The 22,071-nt window shown below is 42.6% G+C and overlaps 2 long non-coding RNA genes across 2 annotated transcripts; one reads left to right on the forward strand and one right to left on the reverse strand.

Annotated features, from left to right (window-relative positions):
- Window positions 1-3,324: 3,324 nt before the first annotated feature.
- On the reverse strand, window positions 3,325-6,969 carry LOC143527784 (uncharacterized). The gene is made up of 4 exons (XR_013134260.1): window positions 6,646-6,969; window positions 4,431-4,573; window positions 4,251-4,357; window positions 3,325-4,002 (listed from the first exon to the last, which is right to left on the reverse strand). It is a non-coding gene; the product is annotated as an uncharacterized LOC143527784 (long non-coding RNA).
- A 4,841-nt stretch (window positions 6,970-11,810) lies between these two features.
- Window positions 11,811-21,686, forward strand: LOC143525031 (uncharacterized). The gene is made up of 3 exons (XR_013133551.1): window positions 11,811-11,984; window positions 18,544-18,603; window positions 19,029-21,686. It is a non-coding gene; the product is annotated as an uncharacterized LOC143525031 (long non-coding RNA).
- The last annotated feature ends 385 nt before the right edge of the window (window positions 21,687-22,071 follow it).

A 22,071-nucleotide genomic window follows, 5' to 3' on the forward strand; every position in this document is an offset into this window, starting at 1 on the left:
AAAAACAACCCCACACTAAACCAAAAACTGCTGCCAAAGTAAATAAAACAGTAAGACAACCATCAAATGGTTCAAATCATCAGTTAATAATCAAATGCAAAATATAATCACATCAACTAAAACAATACAACCAAGAAACGAATTACACAAAACGATAGATAAAAATAATTAAAGTAGAAAACCAAATTGAAAAGCAAGAAACCCAACCAACGGCATATCAAACGCAGCAAAACAGCAGCGACTCCAATTTCACTATGTAGGTATTAAAATATTTCTTATTAAAACAAGAATTGACGTTCCGATCGCCAGGCACAACCCGGACTAGTCACTGGCAATGCTCACACAGGACCTTCGGCCGCTGCTATACACAGCTCACACCCTGTTAGCTGTTGCACCAATCCACGTTACACCTACAATGAACAGGCATTAGCTGCATAAACCACAGATAACCCCCAAACTATGCGGAATACCGCGTACCTACCTACGGATAGGTGCTGCTCCAGCACAACCGGGTTACAGAAGTGATAAACTGCAGTGAAGCCACAACAAACAGCTACAATGTGTAAGCTGTTTTAGAGAGCTCCGCGCTAATGCACCGTTGACACAGAGTGGAGGGCATAAGCTTGCATAGTCCAGCACGCCTGCACACCTGCACAGGGACATTACTCATTAGTGTTAAACCGCAACCCAAAGTAACACCACCTTTAAGACGACCTGTCTCATGTTGTCAGCCCAGTCACAACCAACCACAACAGAGTTGTCAGCCCAGTCACAACCAACCACAACTATATATATATGCTAAAGCTAACGCTCATTCTTAATTGTATCCACCTGGCGCTTACGTGGAGGGAGGGGGGAGGGGGAGGGGGGCAACACATTACCTTGACTACGGTTGCTGACGAGACTCACAACCCACTCGTAGCCAGGCACGTTGAGGCAGTATTAATACGGAAAGGCATCTGCATCTTACGTAAAGGTTACGCTGGCATATGCCACTGTTATCGGCATCTTACGTACAGATGACAGTGGCATATGACAACGACATTTTGTTTTCAGACACTGGCATGTGCCTATGCCTATGTCATTTATATGTGCCAGTAGAAAGTAAGTTGCCATATTGTTTTCCTCTTGGGAAAGACCTCAGGACCCTATTAGATGATGCCGGTGTTGTGCCGAATTCATACTCCTCTGCAGAGTCTGACTCCCCTCGTTTGAACGCACACTACAGATGATATTTGTGATTTACGTTACGCATAAACGTTACGTTACGCATAAACCTTAACACGGATGAAAGTGGCAGTCGTAAAGGCCCCAGAGCACTGCACGCTGTTTTTTTTAAATAGCTTTTAAACCGTCTATCATAAGACCACCAAATTTGTGGTAGGCAGTTTTTGTTAAAAAATTTCCATTGCCATTGATTCAATTACCCAACACAGATTCTTGCCTATGGAAAGTAGTCCCCTTTATAATAAGGATGAGCTCAACATCACTACCATATGTTCAATAAAAATACAAACATTCAAAGCTACTGAAATGTATAAATAAGGTATAAATACTTTGTAGGTTGTAGGTTGTTTAAGATGCACTTTATGTAGTCTAATACATTTTTTTAGTGGACTTATGATGGACCATTTAAAAGCTATTGAAATAGATATTAACTGACCACCACAAATAGGTGCAAGGTATAAATACCCAGCTAAGAGTTGGAGATTGTCGTACATCATGCACTTTATGTAATTCAACATGTTTGGTGGTCTTATGAAGGACAGTTTAAAAGCTATTGAAATTAATGCAGAAAAAAAGAATGCGCAGTGCTCTGGAGCCTTTACGACCACCACTTTCGTCCGTGTTAAGGTCATTTGTAGACGGTGCCTGGAGGCCACCAAGGCATTGCAGCAGCAAGAGTAGTGCATTCAAAACGTGTTGTCTACCATTTAAAATGCGTCTATTTCTGACTTAAACAAAGTTGTATGTGTTTGTTTTGGTTGCCAGAAATAAGAATTTACATATTTTGGCACTTCTACTAATGTTCCAAAAGAATTCTGAATGTACAAACGTGAAAACAACTTTACCGCAGTTTTTCAGCCGTACGTTAGGCTATATATGTCAATGTCACCCGATGTCAATGGCATATGCCAGTGTAACCTTTACGTAAGATGCCGATGCCTTTCCGTGTTATTACCGGTACTGCAGGCATGGGATTCACTTGTTACAAATGCAAAGGAACATTTCATTCATGTTTATATAATCTAGGCTAAGTGAAAACACGTTGAATGATTATTTCAGTAAGGCAATGAAATTGTCTGATTAATTTACTGTTTCATTGTCTGATTAATTTACTTTATTTTACAGAGTAAGGGCTTAATATAATGTGTGTGTAAAGGATATTTTAATAGTTGTAATTCCATTGCATCACCTCTCAGTGTTGCTAAATGACGAAAACACATTAGAAACATACCTACGCCTGAAATGAAAGTGTCGTGGGGGTACGCACTTTCTCACGTTCAAATCACATTTAGTACATCTGACCGTTTGCGTGAAACACAGCGTACACAATGTTTTTGTAAATACGCACCGTTCGTACATGAGGCCCCTGGTCTGATACAGCAAATAAGACGGAGAGCCCCCAGTTTTACAAGAGATGATGACATTTCAACCAGACATTACACAAAGAGGGAAAATGCTGTAAACTATTTCTCAGAAACATTGTGGCTACACCCCCAGAGTATTCCTTTTATTTATTTATATATCTGTGTATAGTGGTTGAAATTCTGTAACCCTTAAATGGTAAATACAATAAAAGTCAGAAGCAGGTGGGTAAGATAATAAAGTAAAATAAATTTATTAAGCAAGTATGGATTAATTCCAGAGACCCCTGTTACAAACGCACAAGGCATCTGCCACAGAGAGCTAATTCCCCTCTCCGAACTCTCATCTCTTAACTTTAGTTCATAAGCACACAAGGTGTTCATGAGGTGAACATGAGGTGATTAAAGCATATGATTGGATGAACATGACATAAATCACACATAATTTGACAAATGTATATTGGCCCCTCCCCTCGTTTCCCATTCACGCTTGGTGATCTCATGATGGTCTGAGAGCCGACGTGGCCACTTTCATGTTGAGACTAGGAGACCAGCTGGCGTCTCCAGCGAGGTCAGTTTAGGAACATCGAATTCCCGGAATGGGCCGAGGATGTCCAGGGGAAAGACAATACAATTCTAAGGCCTACAAAATCATACCAGACACTGAATAGCTTCAGTGTCCTACTTACATGATTAACACATATATAGGTAACAACTCTAGCTTATACATCTATCAAAGCATAGCATCAGGGAAATATTAAAATTTCCACCACAATAATGATGTGTAAAGTTGAGTTTTTAAACACAGTATTTGCAAATTCTTGAAAATTGTCTGATGTTTCAGACAAGTTTCCTTGGCCTTTCTCATTCTGCTTCCAACGTCACACGAGTAAACTTGATACCAAATAAAATTTAACTTTCAGAAAAAACAACCAAATAAGTTGCTTAGAAAATATATGTAAAATATTTCTCACTTGTGGAAGACTTTCAATACATAGAACAAATATGCTTTTCACTATAATTTCAGTCATCAAAAAAAGAAGAGAAAATAAATATGAAATAAAAGATGTTTCCAAGAAAGCACAAGATGAATGACGTGAATAATATTGATATGAATCTTCTCTGCATTTTCAGTTGAAGCTAAGTCAAAAAAAGAAGGTACAGTAAACCGTGGCCTGGATCATTACAGGGCAGTCAGTCTTCCAGGACTGAAGTCTCACTGTGAGACTTTTGTGTGAGTGTTTGTTCATTTTACCTGTAGGGTCCAGAAACTCCTGATCACTAAGCAATACGTTTCTCACAGATACACTTATTTTTGGATGAGCATGGCATGTCATTCCATTCCCCTTTTTGTCCTGATACTTCTACACAGTCCTCTTCACCTGCATTATTTGGCTCCCCTGAAGCCCAGAACCTGAAAGCCAGAGAACCAAAGTCTTCTGATCTGTTTTCAGCTACATTTTCATTCTAGAGCTTCAGCTGAGTCTTCCCAAACTGTGCAAAATATCTTTCCACATAAAACAACCAGTTAAAATTTCTTTTTCAGTTTAAATTACAATATATAACACAACAGGGAGATTAAAATGCATTAGCTAGCATCTTGAATGTGTAGTTTTTTCGTAGTGGTGTACATAGATGACGCTCAACTCTACACTCTCTTACTCTGTGGTTAATGCTGAACCGTCCACCCATTTCCAGACATTCTCCGTCTGTTGATCAGTCAGACCAATCCAAGCACGCTTGCCGGCCAGTGTTTTAACTGCAAAATCCTGTACATTTGCAAATTATGAACAGACTGCTGAAGAAAAGTTAGTCACTCTGAATTCTCTCACATTCACTCACCTGTTTCGTTTTGCTGTTTATAATAATCAGGTCTGCACCTTGGTCTTGGCAATACTTCCTGCTGTCAATCCAAGTCTTCTCTCCATCAGAGAAATAATAAACGCTGGAGTCGAGTGTCTTCCATCCCAGTTTTACATGGACATCTGTTTATAAAATAAGACAATAACACTTTAGGTTATATGTATTATTATATACTAGAAATAACAGCTGGCTTCATCACTTAGTACAACAGAGTCTAATGCAGACCTGGGCAAACCACGGCCCGCAGGCCACATCTGGCCCGTTGTGCGTCCCTGTCCGGCCCGCGAGAGGCCAATCATAAATTTAACAAATATCTATGTCGTGCGTGCAATACAACTGTGACGCTTTATTCACAGTTGCGTCTGTATTTTGTATTTTGAAAAAAAACTGTATTTTGAAAGCGCTACGTTTGTGTTAATTCCATGTGGATGTACGTGCTTGTGTGTGAGCTGTGCAAGAAACACTGTAGGTGATCAGCGATAAGTTAAGGCAAAAATTATACTTTCACGAGTGAACGTAACACGCGACTCTGCACCCCTCGCACGAACCTCCGCGAACGGCGGAACATTTACGTGACAAATTATAATTGTGAATTGTGTTCCAGGTTTGAAAAGTGCTGGAATGTTGGCTAAAGTACTTGAAAATGCTTGAAATTGTAACTGTATTTCGATTCACAACAAATAGCTGACTGAACAGGGGGTATTCCAGAAAGCGGATTCAGTGAAGAAACCGGGTAAGTAAACACAGAGTTAACGAAAACTCAGGGTTTTCCGTTCCAGAAACCGAGCTTAGAGAGAACCTGAGTCAGCTGGGAAATATTGAAATGGACCTTGAAAGTGCCATAGAAGTGCTTTAAAGCTAGGTTTAAGCCTGGTTTATACTTGACGCGGCGCGAGCAGCGCGGGGGTCCGCGCGGCAAAAATGACGTAATCGCGGTGGCTCTGCCCGTGCGCGAGGGCCTTGCGCGCTGTTGATTCACGAGGTCGTGCACTTCTCGAATTTTGTAACTTTGCGCGCACACCGCGCATCAGCGCGATGGACAAAGTCATGTTTGCAGGGTTCATACACCTTTACAAGGTGGAATTAAAGCATTTGTACGTCACTTTCAAGATCCATTTCAATATTTCCCAGCACGTTAAACTTAATTAAGTTAAATAGTTATACATATACTCGATGTGACGCTGGAGGCGTCGGGACAGAGGCAGCCGGAGACGGGGGTTGAACAGAAGGATGTTTATTGTCCATGGCAACCAAACCAGTAAAGCTCTTAACGCACACACTGCAAGTGATGCAAGGTAAAGCTCGTAGCGCACACCAGTAAAGCTCTTAGCGCACACACTATAAGTGATGCAAGGTAAAGCTCGTAGCGCACACGCAGGTAGGGAACGCAGAGACCAGAGACGCTCATGTAGCGGCAATGTGCAGCACTGGACCAGACGACCTGCGGGCTTAAGAACAGCAAAGTAAATAAGAAACAGGTGTTCAGTATACTGGTGATTGTGACTGTGGGAGTGGTTGCGTGCGCGGGGGTGTGTGCTGGGATCGGCTCCTGCCTGGATGCGACCCGGCCCCCTCACCGTGACACTCGAAATGATTAAAAAATAATTCACTTTTTTATCACATTATTTAATGGTTGTTTAAAGTCTTCACATTCTCCCATGTTTCTTCCTGGAATTACAAGAGGCTCGTATTTGTTAATGTAATACAATAAAACTGTTCATTCAGATGGCTATTTGTTGTGAAACGAAGTAGTTACAATTTCAAACAAACAGCCTAAATTCCACCACTTTTCAAATCTGAAACAAAAAGCAACATTAAAATTGGTCAGGTAAATGTTCCTTCCATTGTTTTTGAGGGGTGTTTCTTTATACTAACAAACATTGTTTCGGAGAACACTACACAGAATGTGATGCGGCAAGTATAAACGCCTCCACCGTTTGCGGAAGTTCGTGCGAGGTGAGCGGAGCCACCGTAATGACGTCATTTTCGTTTGTGTGGCCCTCTGACACAATTCAGGTTTCTCATGTGGCCCCTTGTAAAAATTAATTGCCCACCCCTGGTCTAATGAATCCTCTCCTGAATCAATTCATGAATGATTTAGCTAGAGGGAACAGATGTAATGGCAGAAGGACTGTGGGAGAAAACACTATTATCATTCAGCACGATAATGATTTAAATCTGGATGTTCACTCACCCAGTTCACAAAGCTTTCTTTGGAGGCCACTCTCATTCTTTAGCTGGTCTCTCTCTAATGTTAGGTTGTTGTTACTGGTCTGTAACTGGTCTCTCTCCAATGACAGGTTATAGTTACTGATCTGTATCTGGTCCCTCTCTATAGTCAGGTTGTGGTTACTGGTCTGTAACTGGTCTCTCTCTGCAGTGAACTTGACCCACATCACTGTGATGGCAGTCAGCAGGAGAACACACAGCAGCCCCAGACACACTGCAGTCAGTCTGGAACATCTGCTCCATGCAGTGATGGTTTCTGTACACAATGAGACATATTGGATAAATACATTATTAATACATTAATACATTAATACATTATTATTATTAATAAACACATTGCAGTGTTGCACATGTTGAACTGGTAGGAGTGGTCAAGACTTCACATGGATCTCAGACCACAAACAGTGTTGTAACGGAGACAGCCAAAGACATTGCAAAATCACAAAGTGGATTACTTTCACCTTGGAAGGCAAGAGACTAACCCATCCACAGCTCTTTAAGTGTATGTAAACATAAACACTGGTCCTTCGCTCGGTAACAATCACCAAGGAATCCCTACTCCTAATGGCTCTCCTCTCCAAAAAGCTTAGGAAGACTTAACTTATCTGATTGTCTGAGAGTAAAACAAAGATCTTTAACGTGCTCTGGCCAGGATCAACCCTTCTCAGGAGGACACAGAGCACAGAGAGCAGGAAGGGTCTACACTCATAAACCTAAATCACAGGCCTATCTGATTCTCCAAGGTTTGACCCCATTTTATAACACCTTGAATTCTTGTGTTAAGACCCAGAACTAAAGGTGCAATATTTTAGAAATCCTTGTAACTCCAAATCTGAACTGTACACGGAATTGGAATTCAGCCTACAGGAACCAGCTCGGCGGATGCAGTCTAGAGACACCAAACATGACTATCTTTCACCCAAGGAAAGGACAATTATGCATGGAACCAATATCCAGCTTCCCAGCCTTCAGGCAGCAGGACAGAGTACCTCTGAATTGAACATTATGTGATCTGTGGTTGATATAAAGAAACCAATCGTGATCTTTCATGCATTCAGCATTAAGTAATGTTATCAGAATCTCTGTGGTTATATAATCACACCACATTGATGCATATCCATGTATTACTATAATTTCAGTGGTTAGATACACCTATCTTTGTAGCTTTGAATTGTATCCTAAAGGCATGCATGCATATACATATTTTTGTGTGTTCTGCTGTTTAGATATGCATGCTCATTAAGTTCTGTGTGTTAAGGTCAGAGACCTACATATTCTCATATCCATGTGCTACATTATTTGAGATCTATCAATACACTTGTAGTCCAGTGTAATGTCTAATTAAGATTTATATGTATATATCCGAGTATCAACATGTAATGTGCTATAGTAGGCATATACATATACATGTATTAAGTTGTGTCACTTACCAAATGTAACCATGTTCATATGTGCTTTTGTGACCTCATATTCATACCTGTCTGTGCATTATGTGTCATTCAGTGTCCAGAAGTGGAAATTAAGAATGGCTCAAGGTATAGGCTGATAGAGTCAAATTAATACTTATTCAGGCAGAGCATACAAATCAATTTATTTAGGAATCAGAGAATTCCAATTGTCTTGAAATAGTAATAGTCTGCTTTTGTCTCCCATTAACTAAATCTCTGAGAGACGGGCAGGGTCACAAACCCCCCCCCCCCCCCCCTTCTCTCCCTTCTCCCCTATCTCTCCTTTCTCGGATTACCTCCTGTCCGGGCAGAGATTATGCATATTCAGGAATCAGAGTCCAATGATCACCAGAATAGCAACTCATGGGGAACTACAGTCACGCCCCTAAATGTTGCTTAAAAGGTGTCCTTCGAGAAGTGAATCAGAAGAGTTGGAGTGATGCCAAGAGACCGCAATTAAGTTCGAACTTTATCCAACTTCTAGAAGATCTTCGTTATAATTTATTTCTCGAGAAAGTGTTTTATTTAGTCTGTGTCTTCGTCAAACTTACTTTTGTTTTCATTGTTTTAAAGTCAACCTCATCTTCCTTTCTTAGTTAAATTCGAGTTATTTCTGTTTGGCCGATAGAAATTAACATTAGTTTAACTTCGAAGTCCATCTCATCAAGTGAACTGCTACCCTCCAGCCACGACTGTGACGTCATCGCCAGGTCTTAGCGATTCGAGCCGTCTTGAAAGACAGACTCAGCTGACCTAGCCACCTCAGGAGTGAACGAACATTGAACACGGTCGACACGCCTTCCTCCCCCCGGACTCACGCACGGACGTGCCGGGCTACGTCACAGTAAGACCCAGAGTTCACGTGCTGTTTGGGGTTGCCAGTTCGTCTGTTAGCGACCAATTATATCTCTACCTGCCAGTCCGATTTAGCAATAGCTGTTACTATAGTAATCTATGCCCGGATCTTCTCTTCATACTATCCTACTTTCTTTCCAAAACATCTATAATCCATTTAAGTTCCATGACCGTCAATAATTGCTGATTATTTGCTGTTGTTGTTTAATGTTCTATTCTTTGTTGTTTGCCATTATATATCTGGTTAGATTTAGTAGATTCACGTATAGGTTTAGTTTCACTTTGAGCCAAATCATTCCATATGCTATCCTTTATATCAATTGTCATATTAACCATTTAATAAATTTTGATATTTGTTCATTAATCTGGTCACGGTGGTAAATACATATTTTGATTGATGGTATTAGGTCACTGCGCGGAATCAGAACTTAACCCTTTGTTAATGAGACTGATTAATATTTTACAAGACATTCGTGAAATCTCTTCTTTCTCACTTACAAGAAGATTATTGTCAGAAATAGCACCTGATAGTCTGAGTGGATTCACCTGCTTCTACCTATCACACCCTAATCCCTGTAATACTTACACACCTGCGCTTCACTTCCTGGTTGCGAAGTATTGCCAACAATATTGCGTACCGAGCGTTATACCCTATTGTTGATATTCCTGTGTACCGACCTCTGCTTGTTCCCTAGACCTCGTCTCCTGCCTAGCCCTCTGGTACCCAGATGTGTCAATTCCAGGTTCAGAAAGTAAAAGTCCTCACCAGGATTTTGTTTAAGTTTGCTAGATTTTCTAATTAGTGCAATCCAGGTAAAATTAGTGGAATCAACACAATCCAGGAAGCCTGAGCAATATCATGGTGAGGACTTTTACTTTCTGAACCTGGAATTGGCACCTCTGCTGGTACCTCTCGGACTCTGCCTCCCCGTCATGACTTCAGACCAGATTGACCACTTCTGCGTAGCCGCATGAGCTAACCAACATACCACCATTGCTTTCTTGTATGCTACGTTTGTACCGATCTTTCAAAATAAAAGTCATGAGCTTTCGCACAAGGATCCCTCTCTGTGTCCTTCCTACGTAACAATTACCTGTCATTCTAACCTGAAAAGGTGTGTCCCTCAGCACTGCCATGTTTATAGGTCTGTTCTTCTCTGGCTAACATGCTACAGTTAAGGAGGTGGGTCTCTGTCCCATTTCAATGGACTTTTTGCTCCCAAATGCATGTTTCCCTTCTCCAATGAGCGTGCCCTGTACAGTTATTGGAGTCCCGCAGTCCAGTTCCCTACAGACTACCTCTGCATCCTGCCAGTCAAAGTCAGCCTCACACACTGTGGTCCAGGACTGGTGGGACTTCACCCCCACTCCCCCAGAGAAGAATCCACCTCCATCTGCCAGTCTCACGTACGTCTTTTCACAACACTGGCATGCGTACTATGCTTTGCACACATTGCTGGAGAAAGGCCATGGATTGTTCCACAAATGGTTACAAGAAAATTCAGTGCTTTTAGATTAAATCAATTGTGGTGTCACATAGAGAGAGAAATGAACCTTTGACACAGCACGACAAGTACTCCTGTTGTACCAACCTTGCTGGCAGAAGGGTCCAGTTCAGTACCTCTGAGTAGATTGGTTTAGAACTGTTGGTGTTTTTTTCTCATTAACGACAAGGACATTGTCAAAGAATTGATAAGTCAGTCAGTCACACGCAAAGCTAGAAGGTCAGCTTAATCCAAAAGCATAAAAGCTGGTCAGGTAAGGGTTTGCAAGAGCTGGAACTGTAACGTGGCTCGCGCCACGGAGCGAGGAGACGGACACAATCGCTGAGAAGAGCGAGATTTATTAAAGGAGTTACCATCATCGTCGTCGCTTAGCCAGGCAGGGTCAATAACAGGAGGGCAGTCCGTATAACACGCAAACACGGGCATAACAGCGACAGGGGAACACGAGTACAGAAAAGAATCAAAAACAAGAACACACTACGGCCAGGTATAACGATGAAACAGCAAACAGTCAAACATCCAAATCAATCAAAATACCAGACAAAGGACAAGGGAGACTCAGGGGCTTAAATACAATGACATTAAACAAGGGGCAGGTGACGGTAATGACAAGGGGCGTGGGAACAAACGAGGTAATCACAGAGACAAACGAGCGGGGCGGGGTAAACAGGTACGGAACACAGACACAAGGGGTTCGGAGTGACAGCTAACGGAGGGGGACACGGTCATACGTGACAGGAACACAGTACTGTGTTCTAAAGTTCTATGCCTGAACAGGGACTTGAACCCTGGACCCTCAGATTAAAAGCCTGATGCTCTACCGACTGACCTAAGGATTGCTGCTTTAAGACCTACAGTCCTCCGCTCTACCAACTGAGCTATCGAAGGTAGCTGAAAACCAGAGATCCAAAAACAAGGACATTGGCGGGCATTTACTGTTCTTTCTGTTCTTCTGAGGTTCTGCAGTGTTCCAAATCAATTCTACAGATGAAGTGATCTGTTTTGCTGTTGTTGCTGAGCAATCAAAACAAATTCCCACATTTTATTCACTACTGTATCTCAATCTATGCAAATTTATTTTCAGGACAAATCTAATGTTAATCCCAGCATTCACTGCAAAAAAGAGAAGTCAACATGCGTATCATTGCTTACAACAAAGCCTTTGATTCTTGATATTATGCTTAAGCTAACATGCTCCTTGGATGTTATGAGAAACATATTTTCTGGTATTAAGCAAAAAGTAATTTGGTTGGCAACAAAACTGCAAAGCAAGCAGATAAAGAGAAGGAATGTGTTGATAGGGAAGAAACCAGTACCACCCCCTCACATCCACTAATCTCTTGCTAGAGTCAAATAACAAAGCTCTTTCCCTTTGTTTTGGGTTTTCTTTTTTCCTGAGCTCCATGAACAGACTGTAATGTTTGACTGTCAGTGATACATATTATTATATTTAAGTATATATATTCCCCTTATATACCAGCAAAGTCTACTATTGGGTAAGTATTGTACTATCCAGTTCTATAATTACTCTGTATGCAGTATTATACAAACCATATTCCTCAGAAATAATCTTTACTGGTTAAAAAATACAATGCTCCATGTCAAGCCCATATGTTATTGAACCTCAAACCTGAATGTTAGACAAAGTGAAATTTAATTAAGATTTTCTCAGGAGAATTTGTGTGCAGAATTATCAGGCACTTATTACTGTACAGAATTTTTTTTAGGCAGCTAAATAACATTTTTTACAAGCTCAACATAAAATGAAAAAAATGTTGGCTTTTGAAAAATGTTCTGTGGCAAATATAGACATGCATATAGTTACTTTTCAGTAACTACCAAAGCACCTGAACCATAAATGCATGGTTTTCTGCAAGGTCATGCTGCAACATAACTGGCTTATTTAGACAATATCAGTAATGAGTATTATACAGATGAAATTGCTCAATGAATTGCCCGTTGAGCGCAGATGAACATGATAAAGAGCAAAATAAGTAGTGTCAATTATTTATTTCTGATTTGTTTTTTAAACTTTACAGACTTAGAAGTCCTTCAGATGTCCAGTTTGAAATCCTGCCTAACCAGCAGGATAGCAGTGTCTCGTGAACTGAAGGAACAGTGAGAAATTGCACTACTAATTGAACACCTTTCACATATTATTAGCTTTAAATGTGAAAGCAATACCTTTAGGATTAAAAATTTTAAGACGCGAGCTTCAAAAGAAAAGAGGAAGCGAGAGGCAAAGGAAAGTTTAGCAGATCAAAAGAAAAGAGCTGACGAAGCAGAAACCACAGCTCAGAGTGCTGAGACAGCAGCTTGGTGTAGGCGTGGCTGGAGTAGCACCGGCACAGGCGTCTCTGCTCAGTGCAGCTGAGGAACACACAGCACAGGAGTCCTGGACCTGTGGCTGAGACAGGCCTGTGGCTGTGGAATGTAAATAAGGTGCACAAAGTAGTAGAAAACTGAGGTTTGTTTTCTGTTACAATGTATAATGCAGAATGAGCAATCATGAGTGTAGCAGGGTTGCCAACTTTTGACGTTCGCTTGGAGTGAGATTTTAACCTGGAGCCGGTGGCGAGTGTATTTTGTTGAGCGGGGGGGGTGGCGAACGAAAGTTGTTGAGGGGGGGGAAGTGTGGCGTGAGAGCGTGTGAAAACAGTCAAATGCGTGTGTCTCACTGTCACGTCCAGCCCCTCCCTCCTCCCTGGTCCCGCCTAGCTCCCGCTCCCATTCGTCCCTCCGTCTGTCTGTCACGCCCTCGTCGTTAGTCTTGCACACCTGAGTCTTGTTTCACCGTCTTGTCTCTGTATATAAAACCCCCCTAGTGTTGTTCTCCGTTGTCGGTCATTCCCTGTACGTGAGTCCCTTGCTGTTCCTCTGTTCTGCCTGATGGTCTGTTCGTGTTATGGTTCTTGCTCCCTCTCTGTTTTGTTTTAGCCTTGCTTGTTTTGATATTCCATGTTCAGCGCCTATGTCTTCCTTGTATGTATCCCTAGTCTTTTGTAATCTTTAGTAGTTTTATGTCTCATTGGTTACTCAGTTAAAGTTGTACTGTTGTGCTTTAGGTTTTCTTGTGTCTCGTTGCCCCAATACTCTTTTCTGCTTGTGTGTTTATGGTTTGTTAGTTGTGTATTCTCATGTATGCATGTTCCTAGTTGTGTAGCGTACCCTTTAAGTTAATGTTCCTCTCCCCGGTAGTTTGCATAGCTCCCTCTGTCTTCTGTGTCTTTATCGTGTCTGTTAACCCCTCTTATTAAAATATCCGAATCTTCTGCACTTGCGTCATGACCGACCAGTTTAACGCGACGCAGCAGAACGACAACACGGTGGTTCTGTCAACACAACCGTTCGACCGAGACGCTTTCAACGAGCGGTTGGATTCTATCCAAGCTATGCTTGGAAAAGACGCTGAGGGGAAACCGGTGGCGCTACCCTCACTCTGTCTCGTCCCTGAGGTGTACGACGGGGAGAAAGGATTAATCAGGAGCTTTCTCCTCCAATGTGAGGGTTACATGCGATTCCTCACAGTACCCACACCACCCGAGAGCATACAGGTCGTATTCATGCGGTCACTATTAAAGGGAAAAGCCCTAGAGTGGGCTAACATTGTCCTAACGCACCGGGTTACGGATGCATGGACTGTGAAGGGATTTTGCCGGACATTATGTGAAAGGTTTGGTGGAGGTGTATATGAGTCTGCCCCTCAGTGTCGACGGGAGATACCTGCTGACCTGTTGGTCAGTAGTGGGATCGAGACCTCCACACCTCCCGACCACGCCTGCACAGCCGCCCGGCCTCCCGACGACGCCTGCACAGCCGCCCGGCCTCACGATGACGCTGCCACGGCCTTCCCAGCCTACGATGACCGCACCCTGGAAGCCACTCCCCAACGGCCCCCCAAGAATTTTTTGGGGGGACGCAGTGGCCACTCACCCCAGGAGTGGCCAGCTCGGGCCCGTGATGACGTCAGCCCGGCGGTCACGCCCCCAGATGACGTCGGCCCGGCGGTCACGCCCCCAGATGACGTCGGCCCGGCGGTCACGCCCCCAGATGACGTCGGCCCGGCGGTCACGCCCCCCGATGACGTCGGCCCGGCGGTCACGCCCCCCGATGACGTCCTCCCGGCGGTCACGCCCCCAGGTGACGTCGGCCCGGCGGTCACGCCCCCAGGTGACGTCGCTCCAGCCGCCACGCCCCCCGGTGACGTCGCTCCGGCCGCCACGCCCCCCGATGACGTCGCTCCGGCCGCCACGCCCCCCGATGACATCGGCTCGATGGACATGCCCCCCGATGACGTCGGCTCGGTGGACACGCCCCTCGATGACGTCGGCTCGGTGGACACGCCCTCCGATGACGACTGCACGGCGACCTCGCCCTCCGATGACGTCTTCACGGCGACGCCGCCTGTTCCCGCTCCCCGCCAGCGGGCTCCGCCTTTTCCCGCTCCCCGCCAGCGGGCTCCGCCTTTTCCCGCTCCCCGCCAGCGGGCTCCGCCTTTTCCCGCTCCCCGCCAGCGGCCCCCGCCTGTCTCCGCTCCCCGCCAGCGGCCCCCGCCTGTCTCCGCTCCCCGCCAGCGGCCCCCGCCTGTCTCCGCTGCCCGCCAGCGGCCCCCGCCTGTCTCCGCTGCCCGCCAGCGGGCCCCGCCTGTTCCCGCTGCCTGTCGACCGGCCCCGCCTGTTCCTGCTGCCTGTCGACCGGTCCCTGCGGCCCCTCCGCCGGCCTCCGCTGTTCCTCAGCCGGACCTGCCGGTACCCCTGGACCCTTCCCCGGCTCCCCTGGGCACTCCTCCGGCTCCCTGGGCACTCCTCCGGCTCCGACGTCTCTGTATATAAAAACCCCCTAGTGTTGTTCTCCGTTGTCGGTCATTCCCTGTACGTGAGTCCCTTGCTGTTCCTCTGTTTTGCCTGATGGTCTGTTCGTGTTATGGTTCTTGCTCCCTCTCTGTTTTGTTTTAGCCTTGCTTGTTTTGATATTCCATGTTAGCGCCTATGTCTTCCTTGTATGTATCCCTAGTCTTTTGTAATCTTTAGTAGTTTTATGTTTCATTGGTTACTCAGTTAAAGTTGTACTGTTGTGCTTTAGGTTTTCTTGTGTCTCGTTGCCCCAATACTCTTTACTGCTTGTGTGTTTATGGTTTGTTAGTTGTGTATTCTCATGTATGCATGTTCCTAGTTGTGTAGCGTACCCTTTAAGTTAATGTTCCTCTCCCCGGTAGTTTGCATAGCTCCCTCTGTCTTCTGTGTCTTTATCGTGCCTGTTAACCCCTCTTATTAAAATATCCGAATCTTCTGCACTTGCGTCATGCCTGCCCATCACAAACGTTACACTCACGCTCAATGCGTGAGAGTTGGCAACCCTGGTGTAGTGTAGAGGCTTCTGTATTAGTGCTGGGCGGTATGACCAAAATTCTATATCACGGTATATTTCAAAATTATATCAGTTTCACAGTATTTGATGGTTTTTCCCCCCATGCATGATGTGTTAACTGCATTAATTGTGAAAAGAATTACTGCAGTAGAGTGGTTGAGTATCCTATTACACTGTATTACATGTAATACAGATTTGCTGCTACACCCCTGCCCACATGATCAGTTTTCAAATGGTACCACTAAAGTAGTGAATGAATCATATAGCATGACAATTGCAGTAAAAATGCAAAACCTTTTCTTTAAAACATTTTTCAGATAGCATCAAAACTGTAGGCAGACATGATAATCTGTCACCTTTCGGCGAAATTCGCCGTTTTGAAGTTGAAAAGGGTGACCTACGTGAATCGTGTAGATCCGAAGAGTTTTTTGTTGGGGGTGGGGAGAGATTATATGTATATATTTTAATTATCATATTGACTTAATAAGCAAACAGAGCACTTCCGAAATCGGCAATTTCAATGACACAGTGGCCAGCAGTTTCCGCCCAGAACCTTCATAGAGGCCAAATAGCGTTTCAATCATACGAACGTTCTTCATTCATGTTATTCATTTACTGCTAAGCAGGACGAGAAGCAGGACCTAGTGCTACATCGGGGACAAGGCAGAAGAGCGTACATTTACCACTACATTTACCAGATCGTACATTTACCACTACATTTACCAGATCGTACATTTACCACTACATTTACCAGATCGTACATTTACCACTACATTTACCAGATCGTACATTTACCACTACATTTACCAGATCGTACATTTACCACTACATTTACCAGGTCATACATTTACCACTACATTTACCAGGTCGTACATTTACCACTACATTTACCAGGTCATACATTTACCAGATCGTACATTTACCAGATCATACATTTACCAGAGCGTACATTTACCACTACATTTACCAGATCGTACATTTACCAGAGCGTACATTTACCAGAGCGTACATTTACCACTACATTTACCAGATCGTACATTTACCAGAGCGTACATTTACCAGATCATACATTTACCAGAGCGTACATTTACCAGAGCGTACATTTACCACTACATTTACCAGATCGTACATTTACCAGAGTGTACATTTACCAGAGCGTACATTTACCAGATCGTACATTTCCCAGTGGATTTTAACTGGGTTATTAATGGTTTCAATCGTTTTCATATTTTGCGGTAAAACAAAGTTACTGCCGTTCGCTACAGCGTTGAACACGGTCAGAGCCACAAGCTCTTGTGATAAATAGGTAGATAGATAAGCCTATTAAGTTCGCGTCAACCCCGTGTAGTTAACGGTGACATCAAATAAGAAACAAGATTTTTCCTAGTGTGTCTGTAGTTGTAACTGGTGAATCCAGGGATGTGTGATGATAACAATCGCACCAGGGCTGAAAAAGTTGAAGGTGAAGTTGTAAACTCTTGTCATTTGAGTCTACCCTGTGCTTTAGCCCATGTTAGAAAATAAAAACACGTGAATCCTGGTATTTTTTACACTCATTTTCGCCGCTGATGGATTTATTGGTTCATTAACACGTAATGGTTTTGATTGAGTCATCTGGAATGGCGAAAGCGGCTTCTAGCGTTTACGGATCTGGCTCCATACATTGAATCCATTGACAAGACAGTCAATCCATTTTTTTATGGATTTTACTATATTTTATGGAGCAAGTGCTTGAATTCCATCTTGTTCAGGTGTATAAACCCTGCAAACATAACTTAGTGCAAAACACAGCACTTAAGAGCGGAACGCGCAAAGTTACAAAAATCCAGAGGTGCACGACCTCGTGACACGGTGATTGCATTTTTGTCGCGTGGACTTGATGCGTCAAGTATAAGCGAGCTTTATGGGTGGTGCAGCAGATTGCTCCTGTTACCACCAGCCGCGACAACTTTTGCTTGACAGCATTTGCTGTTTTGTCCATGTCCCTATGTACTTCCTGACAACAGACACGGCTCCTTTCTTTGGTAAAAGTTCCTTTGGGGCATCATCTTTTACTTCAATGTTTGGTAGAATTTGTGGTTCAGAATGTCCCTCGTTTTCAGCGAGCTAGATTTGTGTTCTGTTGCATTGGTCATTGGTCTGAATTAATTCCACTATGCAGGAGGAGTTGTATCAGATCAGCCATTCCAAATCACTGTTGCCGTCCTAAATTGCTATTCTTATTTACTCACTTTCCGTTCATTTGTGAACAATCACAAATGTGAAAGTTCATAATAAACCAATTTTCATCTTGCTAATGCAAGTAACTAATTTCCTTTGGTGATTATGTGACTGTTTCTGTTTGCACGAACAACCACTGTTAAGTTGATCTAATCTAGGTGTCTAAGTAAGTGACGGTAAAAACTGATGTTAGAAGACGAGCGGTTAGCTAAACAAAATACAGATGTATTAAATACTTATGCATGTTGTGTTCTTCATATTGGACATGAACTGTTAAATTAATTAGTGTTTGCTGTAGTTACTTATAATTTGTAATGGTTGTGCTGTTCGGTACCGCATGGACACTTCGAGGGGTATTGTTATTCAGTAGTGCGTGCATGTAACAGCCATGATCCTCATTAACCAGTTCACTGAAAAACTTCACAACAACTAATATAATGCTATTTATATTTTTACATCCATCTATAGATGCATATCACTGTTTTGAAAAAAGGACAGATGCTTAAAGAACATTTTGATCTTTAAACGGTAAGTCTTAAGGGTGAATTTATTGGATTTATATTTCCTGGTCAGAAAATGTAAGCGACACGTGTTAGCTTAACGACCAATTGAAATGTGATGAATTTAAACCAATGAAAAGAAGATATGGATGGTAGGAGGAGTTGAATTAGATGCAGTTCCACCCCCTAGACCGACCAAAAGAAACTATGGACGATGGGAGGAGTTGGATCTAGATCCAGCTCCACCCCCTGGACTTTTGCTTCTGCAGCGACAGGTACTTGATTTAAACCGGTGTGGCTGGTATATGAAAATTTCTTATGATAACAAATATAAACACCAGTTTTCAGTGTGAACCGGTATACCGCCTAGCACTATTCTGTATCATATTCTAGGACATCATTCTGCATGCCCTATATCGAATTAAAAATGCATGTTTTCTGTTGTGTTTTTAGGTACAGGCTGCATTTAAGAAGACACAATGGCAGCCAACAATGAACCAGTGAGTTTCAGATGCTTGGCTACTGTCATAAAATATGGACACCCAGACATTAAATTAGCAGAAGCTCAAATCCTGGCTTCAGAACTTAAACATGTGATAGACTGTTCGAGTATAGAGTGGACTCATACAACTGTTAATCTGCTACAGTTCTCTGAGGAGGCAATTCATCATGGTTTGTGTTCTCATGGCACAGCAAAGGACAAAATTCAGGCTGTTGTGGACTACCAGAAAAGTCATTCCTCACTACCAATGAGGGACAAATATAAAATCCTTTTAAACCCTATTTCTACATCCCCAAATAGAATCATAAAAGAGTTACAAGCAGTTTTAGAAGGAAATATAGATTTTGTACAAGCTGCTGAGTTAAGTGATGACTTTGAAGTTTCAACATTACCTCCTGATGCGGAAGTACTAGCAGCTCAGACCTTCCTGTATCGTAACAGACATTATGGTTTTTCTGATGAGCGGGTGGTCCAGTCCTTCCAGAAAGCCCTTCAGTACCAAAAAGGGGAGCTCCGTACATCAACAGAGTTCATAAAGTGCAAGGAAAAGGAGCTTACAGAAATTATCAAATGTGTGAACCTGCACTTCATAGAAGAAAGCATAGACATAATTGGCTTTAGTGTTGCTAAGCGTGTCATGGCTAATATAAAGTCAGACTCAGAGCTTCCAAAATCAAACAAGGGTGATGTGTATCACTGGGAGGTTTTTCAGCTTTCAGAAGTTGATTCACTTCTTTATAGAGACAGAGAAAGCATATTTAAAGGCAGGAGTGATGACTACATATTAGCACAGTGGGGGTATGAGCAGGGACAAAAATCCTGCCGTTGGTACATTTTTTGTGCTCAAGATGAACACAGTAAGAAGGGATTTTATGCCATGAAATTTACAAAGACTCTTACAACATGGGGTACCTTGACTGCTATAAAGGATGTTATCAGTGTTAACAAATCTGATCCTGTGGAAATTCTGAAACGATTTCAGGCAGGAAAAGAAAACGGGCTGGTTGATTCCGAGTTCCAGCAATGTAACGAATATCTCTGGAGTAGAGATGGCAAACCTCCTGCACGTCCGTATTTCGTAGTAGCTCAAATCTTCTGGCCTCTTTTTGTACACAAGTTAAACTACTTGTCGGTACAGAACAAAAAGGAGGTTACAGATAAAGAGGCACTGACAGGGGTTTTTACCGAGATGCCTTTTCTGACAAAAGACAAAAGAAAAGCTGATCCTACCCTTAAGACATACACCTGGTTTTTGAACAAACCAATCAATGCAGTTAATGATTTCCCTGAGCTTAAAGATTATTCTGAGGGTCAGACTTTCACTGTCGATTACCTTCGTCCTTCAACGGAACCCCTTCGAACAGAAGGTTTTAATTATGAGTGGTCCAGAAAAGAACATGAAAGTACCCACCATGAATTCACATTAATATACAGAGCAAGGCCAACCTTATTCTCTGTTCCTCAGACCATTTCAGAGGAGGAAAGAATAAGATTTGATTATTGGCAGTATATCAAAGAGTTCATCTTCTTTGGTGGTTCACACTACGAAGGAACAGTTCTTGCACCAGATCCAGCTTGGATTGACCAGGCACACAGAAATGGAGTAGCCATATTTGGTACTGTTTTTTTGCCCCCACGGATCTTTGGGGGCAGTGAGCAGGACATTAAAGAATTATCAAAACTAGAAAACCTAGAGAGGCTTGTTGATATTGCCCAGCAACTAAACTTTGATGGGTGGTTTCTGAATGTTGAAAGCTTCTTGGATTATAGTGACCCTTGCTTGGAAATGTTGAAATGTTCAATTGAAAATGTGAATTTCAGAGGTAAAACCATTATATGGTATTTACCCAAATGTGAGCAAAGTGAAAAGCTTAAGCCAGAAAATCCTGATGTAAGGATGACATGTGATGATGAAATTAACAACCTAAGTCAAGCCTTCCTGGATCCAGGGGAAAAAAGAGTGTACCTGAACTTTCAACAACTGATGGTTTGTGTTCTTCACAATGAGCCTCCTCAAAAATATCTCATGTTTGTTGATGAGCCCTTTTGGACTATTAAGCTAGAGACACATGGGTACTTGGTAAACCCTGGCAGATATCTTTATGCACACAACTGTCATTGGCAGTTTTTTCTAGGTGAGCATGGACTTGAGCAAGAAGCAACAGATCCATATCGTTGGTATGGAATTGCTAAATATGCCAAACAACGAAAAGAATTAAGTGATGACTAATTATACTACAGACCACATCAAATATACTATTAACCGCAGAAATTTAGTATGGTGGCCCTGAAAGCCTATCACAATGCAAACGAAAAACGTACTGCAAATACGCAAAGCAAATTCATCAAAATGACAACACGTAGCTATATTTAGGAAACGCGCACCTACAAAGGAAATCTTGTCGGGTTCTCCTCAGTCATCATTATATAAATACATGAACAATTTCTTTTAGAGAACACTTCCTCACTTAAATTAAAATGAACACTCCACTGAAATGACAAACTTTAAATAACAGTAAATGATAACTTTTTGCCCTCTTGCTTTCGTCAGTAAATGTTCTTTGTCATTAAGTGCTACCACACTATTTCAATAAACGTTGTTTGTGTGACGCAACGCCTCGGTTTGGCATTCTTCCTCACCCCCGCAAAGCCGTGGCCATCTGACACCCCTCCTGCCTTTTACCACAAAATCCCAGGATGCTCATTATTCTCAGAATAACATCAGATTTGAATTTATACAAGATGATAAAACTACCCATATACATACTTTATATGTTAAAATTTTTCAAAAAAGATTTTCACAGAATTTCACAGATTTAATAAACAGTTTAATAAACAGTTTCCTCATCGATGCCAACTTAAACCCTCCCTGGGTTGAGGACCTTTTTTCTGTTTAGGCTTGTTTTCATAAATTTGTCTCTAAACATACTTAATTATAGCATTTTCCCCACATATCTCATATGAAAATGTTCAGAACAATCTCAGCTCTCATCC

The sequence above is a fragment of the Brachyhypopomus gauderio genome, chromosome 1, assembly GCF_052324685.1.
Source record: "Brachyhypopomus gauderio isolate BG-103 chromosome 1, BGAUD_0.2, whole genome shotgun sequence".
Classification (NCBI taxonomy): Eukaryota; Metazoa; Chordata; class Actinopteri; order Gymnotiformes; family Hypopomidae; genus Brachyhypopomus; species Brachyhypopomus gauderio.